This window comes from Gallus gallus, chromosome 3 (genome assembly GCF_016699485.2).
Source record: "Gallus gallus isolate bGalGal1 chromosome 3, bGalGal1.mat.broiler.GRCg7b, whole genome shotgun sequence".
NCBI lineage: Eukaryota > Metazoa > Chordata > Aves > Galliformes > Phasianidae > Gallus > Gallus gallus.
Genome location: NC_052534.1, coordinates 96,655,690 through 96,662,494, shown reverse-complemented (window position 1 = coordinate 96,662,494; position 6,805 = coordinate 96,655,690).

Sequence of the window (6,805 nt, the reverse complement as noted above, 5' to 3'; positions counted from 1 at the left end):
CCAGCCACAAGTGGTGTCCCCCAAGGGTCAGTCTTAGGAACAGGGCTCTTTAAAATCTTTATCAATGCCATAGGCAGAGTGAGCAAGTGTACCTTCAGCAAGTTTGCTGATGACACCAAGCTGAATGGTGCAGTTGATAGGACAGAAAGAAGGGATGCAAATCAGAAGGAACCAAACAGGCTTGAAACGAGCTGTGGGTGAACTTCCAGTGCGCATCTCAACAGACATGGCCTCCAGAAAGCTCCTGTGGGTGGAGAGGTGGTGGAAGAGAGAAACCATGGAGCAGTGCACAGTAAGAAACCAAGTCAGGCTGCTGTCTCCTGAGATACACAAATACATGGACTATGAAGACATGGTTAAGATCAACCATAATTTTCAGCACAGGACTCAATGAGCTGGAGACAAGAACCTCTGCTTTCCCCAAGGGGGAAGAGGAGCATAAAAGAACTGAACTTCTAAGAACAAAGCAACAAAGAATTATTTTGCCTTACTGCTCTGTCACCCTTTCCCTCAGCCCTTATGGGTCATCACTCATCTCAGTGCCAGTGTCACACGGAAATCACATTCTGCTGTTAGGACAAGTACAGGGTGGTGGTCCTCAATGGACTTACCAGAAATTCTAATTAATGATACCAGAGACTGATCGTTATTGCTATTCTTTCTCATTATTGTGCCTTAAAATATGAAATACATTACTATTTTTTATAAATCTTCAGCTGCTCCTGGTTAATCACAGTTTAAGGATGCAAGCAGTATAGGTGGATGAGGAAGCACTCCCCCCCTACAGGTTTCTGCATCCCACATCCCAGTGCTATCAGAAACATGGCTTCAAAAGCTGATTTACATCTTGCTGAGAAAGGAAAGCAGCCTAGCTAAAAATGCAGAGTAATTTTCTGCTCTTACGATCCATCAACCACAGCAGCACTGGCTGTTATATTGACAGGGTAGTAACACAAGGCTGCCACCCTTACAGACCCAGGGCTGCTTGCTGCAATCTCATCATCCTGGACACAAGCAGGAACGCTGCCAGCTGACATCTCCATGTTGCTCCCAAGGAGCAAAGAGTACCTTTAACTCAAGAGGCAAACGAAGAAGTATTCAAAGCTATCTTAGAATTGTTATAGAATCATAGAATGGCCTGGGATGAAAAGGACCAGTTCTCTCAACCTTTCCTCATAGGAGAAGTGCCCCAGCCCTCTGATCATTTTAGTGGCCATGGCTAAGAGGTGGTGGTGAGAAGGGAACTGCCTTTAGAGGGACTAAGGGAAGGGAATTTTTTTAATGAATGACTCACAGAAATCCCTGGGGAGACTGTTTTTCCTAATGTTCCTACATTCCAAGGGGACATCTGAAACAGATGCCATCATCGCCTTCATCGTGGTTTCTGCACACTAAGAAACTGAGTTGTGACACCACGGACTGTTATTTGGTATTTAACACAGATCACCAGTGTGGTTATCCTTGTGGCAAGCTAAGTGAAATGCCCTTGGATGACTGGCTGAAACCACAAATATATTTTTAACCAGGACACTTTCTGCCAGCTGACATATAATACTCAGCGCTGTTTCCTGGTCTTTCCTCTTAATCTTCATTCCCAAGAGAGGTCTTATAAAGATCCTTGCAAAATGGGATCTGATTTCTTAGACTCATCTATATTCTTCATATATATATGATGAACTAAACAGTTCTAGAGCCATTACCTACCCCTAAGGTCAACAGACACAGCTGGTTGGCATCAATACTGTTAAAAAAAAATACACTGAGACAACATCCCAATTGCCAAATGGGAGAAGTCCCTGGTTCAGTGCACCTTTCAGACCACACCTTTGGATTTTACTTTTAAATATTATCATGCATTCTCAAGGTTGTTTTATGTAGTTGTTTCCAATGGAAAAACCAAGGGAGATGTTGTGTAGATTTTTCTTGTCTTAGTTTCTTGCTGGATTTATGATATCTATTGGTTAATGCATAATATTCTCTGAATAGGTACAAAGGCACTACTTTGACTGCTGTGACATGGGACCCTAGATAAGGAAAATGGATTTGAGGCTATGACAGATCGAAAGCTGTGTTCATCTGCAGGAAAATGATATCCTTGCAAAAATATTGTAAGTACAACACCCTTGTTGCAAGGATAACATCGTTCATACATGATCCTGTTGGATAGTTAAAAACCTTCAGAGCAGACATCCTTCTCAGTTCAGCTTTTAGACTATCTGCATATAATAATGCAAGAGTTACAAGTGAATTCTTAACAAAATTCCCAAGCAATACCACAAGTACCTTGGTATTATCCCAGAACAACCTCCCCAGAAGCAGTCATCCTCATTTACACATACAGAAGCTCGTTCTCTGAGCTGCAGCAGATTGAATGCATCCTCTCATTCATCCTTGTATTTCTGATAAATTAAGTCTAGACTACCATTCAGGGGGTGAGGAGGATCTTCCTCATGCAATTAACGGTATTTAAAATGTGATTGTAGACATTGGGACTAAACAGCAGGAAAAGACTCATACTCAGACTATGCAATAAAAAGCAATCACATTTCTGGAACATTTGAGTTTCTTGTCTCCAAATTCATAAATCAACTCTTCATTGCTATCACCAGGCAGACCAATGGAAAGTTCCTATTTTGAGTACTTTGCTTTTACACTTGGTGCTAAATTGGACCCCCACAAACGACGTTTGTGATTTGATTAGATGCTAGATGAGGTTCCAGGTTTTGCCCACACGAGTGGCATGAGAGCCAGCTGATTTTAACCACAGTTTAAAGGGGGCTCATCTTTTAGCTCTGCCGCAAAAGTACCAGCTAGCAGTGGATGTGGTTTTGCTTGGAGCAACATTTCTGTATGATCGTTGCTTCAGATACAGATGGGCTCATTTTACAGATTCTGTTTGTCCATATGAGGCCACTGAAGTGTTATGCTGCAAAAGTTGGATGCTGCTCTCAGCCTTATTTCAGAGCACTGAAGTCCTAAGACTTCCATGGCTCACGTCTTGATTTCTGTGGTGATCTTCCCAACGTTACGCAGCAGCCCCAGTCCCTTAATAGACTTAATAGGAATGTTTCCACTAACGTTAATGGAACCATTATAGAGAGCAATGTAATAAGCAAAAGTGAGGCTTCAAAGTCCGTATTTAATTTAGTGTCTTAATAACTTTGCTTTGCTGTGGAAACCAAAGACAAAGATTCCAATCTATTACATGAAATCTTTCCTTAGCATTTTGATGCTAAATCAAAATCAACCAGGCCTAGACCTTAGTGCTGGAAGTTTTCTACTGCAAAAATGCAATCTAACTTCCACATAATCAGTCAAGAAGCTTGGTGTTAACTTCTGCAGCAGTACAAGAGCTTGCTGCATGTTGGCTTAAATAAGGGTGCTAAAGCCTCCTGGGATCTGAAACAAAACATAGTAGACTGGTGCCTGGTGTCACCAGAACCAGAACATGTAGTCTTACAAGACGGGAAAGTCATTTTTTGTCTTCCTTGAGATGGAGACATCTGATTCAAGTGACCAGAGGGACATGTTCTGAATCACCTGGGACACAGTTAACATTATGATATGCATTTTGGAAACACTCCAGCCATGAAACAATGAGATAAAACTCAGCAATATGCTGTAAAACCTTTTGCAGAAATCTTCACTCAAGCTCCCAGGTCTCAAAGGAGCATTTGTCTTCAGCTCTGCCTCAGTCTTCTTGCTCCAGCAAACAGCCGGGTGTGATTGAAAGGGCAGCCAGGAGGAGATCTTGCAACCACAAGTTCTGCCATAGGGATTGCACCCAGCTCTCACACAAAGATGGAGGAGAAGCATTTCCACTTCTCTGCTTGCATGGCTGTTCAGGGATTTGCACATGTGGCCTCACGTCTTGGAGCCCTTGTATCTGCACGGAAACCTTTTGCTTATATGATAGGATCACAGGATGGTTGGGTTGGAAGGGACCTCACAGCCCACCCACCCAGCCCCTGCCATGGACTGGCTGCCCCCCACCAGCTCAGGCTGCCCAGGGCCCACCCAACCCAGCCTTGAGTGCCTGTGGGGTTGGGGCACCCACAGCTCTCTGGGCAGCTGTGCCAGGGCCCACCACTATCTATGAGATACAACAAAAGACACATACCATACAGTTTACCCATTTCATATGTCTTTCTACCATGTGATTGGCTCAAAGACTTGATAGGAAATAGAAGCGGAAAAAACACAGGTACAAGACATATCTAAATAAGGCGCTGTGAGGCAAAGAACAGCAACTAGATCATTGGCTAGAGAGAGACTATTTTCAGCTGCCAGCTATAATTAAACAACTCACTTTCCTAAGCCAGAACATCCTCTACAGTGAAAGGTTTTTGTTTTTAATTAAGTTGCCAAGGAACTGCTCTCACAGACAAGTCTGAGAGATCTTCAGCTTGTGGGATTGGTGTGAGGCAGTTAAATACATCCATGTTTTGTGAGAAAAGCTATGAACTATAACAAAGAATTTAATGGGAAGCCTTTCAGACATTTCATAGGGTCAAAGCATCTCTGAGGTGGGCAGGTATCTCTGGATCCATCTGGCCCAAACCCTGCTCCAGCAGGAACGCCCAGAGCAAGGTGTTACAGTGCTGTCATACCTTACACAAGGAACAGGAGTGCCTGGACACCCTGGACAATGCATACCATAAAGCAGGGCCAATCATGGTGTCTGTTAGTGACAAGACGAGGAGGAATGGGTTTTAACTAAAAGAGCGAGGTTTAGGTCAGACATTAGGAGGAAATTCTTTGCTCAGAGGGTAGTGAGGGCCTGGCACAGCTGCCCAGAGAGCTGTGGGTGCCCCATCCCTGGAGGTGCTTAAGAGCAGGTTGGGTGGGCTCTGGGCAGCCTGAGCTGCTGGGAGCAACCAGCCCATGGCAGGGGTTGGGCTGGGTGGGCCGTGAGGTCCCTTCCAACCCAGCCATTCTGTGATTCTGTTCTTTTATTCTGTAGCCCACAGTGTTGTATTTGAACATGGCATCAGATGTAAACAGGGAGCAAGAAAGAAGCAGCAGAGACAAATATGGCTGCATAAGTCCATTGTCACGGGTGGCTGCCAGTGTAATGTTATTTTCGCTCCCTCTCCCCACTACCACCCTTCATTATTTACTCTGATTATATTGTTTAGATCTCTAATTGCACTGTTCTCCAAAGTATTTGTCTAATAGTCATTAAGCCAAACAAAGCAGCGTTATCGCATTGTAGCACTGTTGCCTTGAGCAGAGCTCTGCAGCAACTTTGAAGAAGATGGGTTCTTGTATGCCCCAGCAATTCTTCCTTTTCCAGTAATGTTTAAAGTATATAATTAGGTGCCAGATAACAAGTTACCTCAGCTGACATTTGAGAAATGCCAGTGTTGTGCTCCTTTGCGCGCTCCAAGGCAGGCAATGTTTTTGGAACAGAAATAGGCTGAGGGGAGCTCAGTACTGGGTGCCGAGGGTGCTTATGGGGGCTGCTCTGGGCTCTCCCACACCGTGGGCATGGAGGAAGCTGGAAATGTGATGAAGAGTTGTGTGTGGGCTTTGGTAGGGGAGGGACAGATGGAGAGACTCACATGCCGAGGGAAGGTCAACATGAAGGGTGCAGAGCACACACCTCAATGAAGCCAGGGCATTTCTGTTGGGAATTATCAACATTTCTTGTTTCTTTTTTATTTTCCCCTAAGGACAGAGAACAGAGTGCAGTTCCTACAAGGACAGAAACAATTCCCCAGAGTACTTCTAAGAACTCCCTTGTTTTTCCAAGGAAGCAAACAATGTTCCCTGAAAACATGCTGTCCTGCAAACCCTCAATAAACCATCACCTTTCGCCATAATTCCACCAGTCCTTCTGCTTCAGTTTTCCCTCTCAACTCTTTCCATGTCTCTTCCATTCTCCACTATTTTATAGGTGTTTTTTTTTCAACGGCAGTGGCAATTGAAGTCACCAAAAGTGATGGCAGCAGTCACTGCAACCCATAATCATAGAATTATAAAACCATAGGTGTTGGAAGGGACCTCTAGAGATCACTGAGTCCAACCCTTTGCTAAAGCAGGTTCCCTACAATAGATGGCACAGGTCTAGACAGGTCTTGAATACCACCAGAGAAGGAGTCTCCACCACCTCTCTGGGCAGCCTGTTCCAGTGCTCTGTCACCCTTGCAGTAAAGCAGTTCTTCCACATTATTTGTATAGAACATCCTGTGTTCCAGTTTGTGGTGTTGCTCCTTGTTCTGTTGCTGCACACCATGGAAAAGAAGAGCCCGGCCTCATTCACATCATTCCCTTTGGATATTTATAAGCATTTACAAATCCCAACCCAATCTTCTCTTCCCAGGCTGAACAGCCTCATTTCTCTCTGCCTTTCCTCATCCAGGAGGTGCTCCAGGCCCTCATCATCTTTGTGTCCCTTTGTTGGGCTCTCTCTAGAAGTTCTCTGTCTGCCCAGAACTGGACACAGCATTTCAGGTGTGACCTCATCAGGGCAGAGCACGGGGGGAGGGTCACCTCCCTTGCTCTGCCAGCCACATTCTTTTTAATGTGCCCCGAGATATCATTGGAAAGGAGAAAGAAGTGGGACAGTTGGAGTTATCTTATTGCCTGTGTGTTCCTTTCTGCTTGTGCATATGTAATACTTTCTATCTCTAAATAAAACTCCAGAGAAGCAAAGGGTGTAGCGTGCATCCAGTCACCACCTGGTGTTCAGGGCTCTATTTCTGCAGACTCTTCTGTGATTTTTAAACACACACTGCTATTGAGTGTCTGAAAAAAAAAAACAGCTACAGGCCCACTGAATGTAAAAAGTCAGAGGATTCTG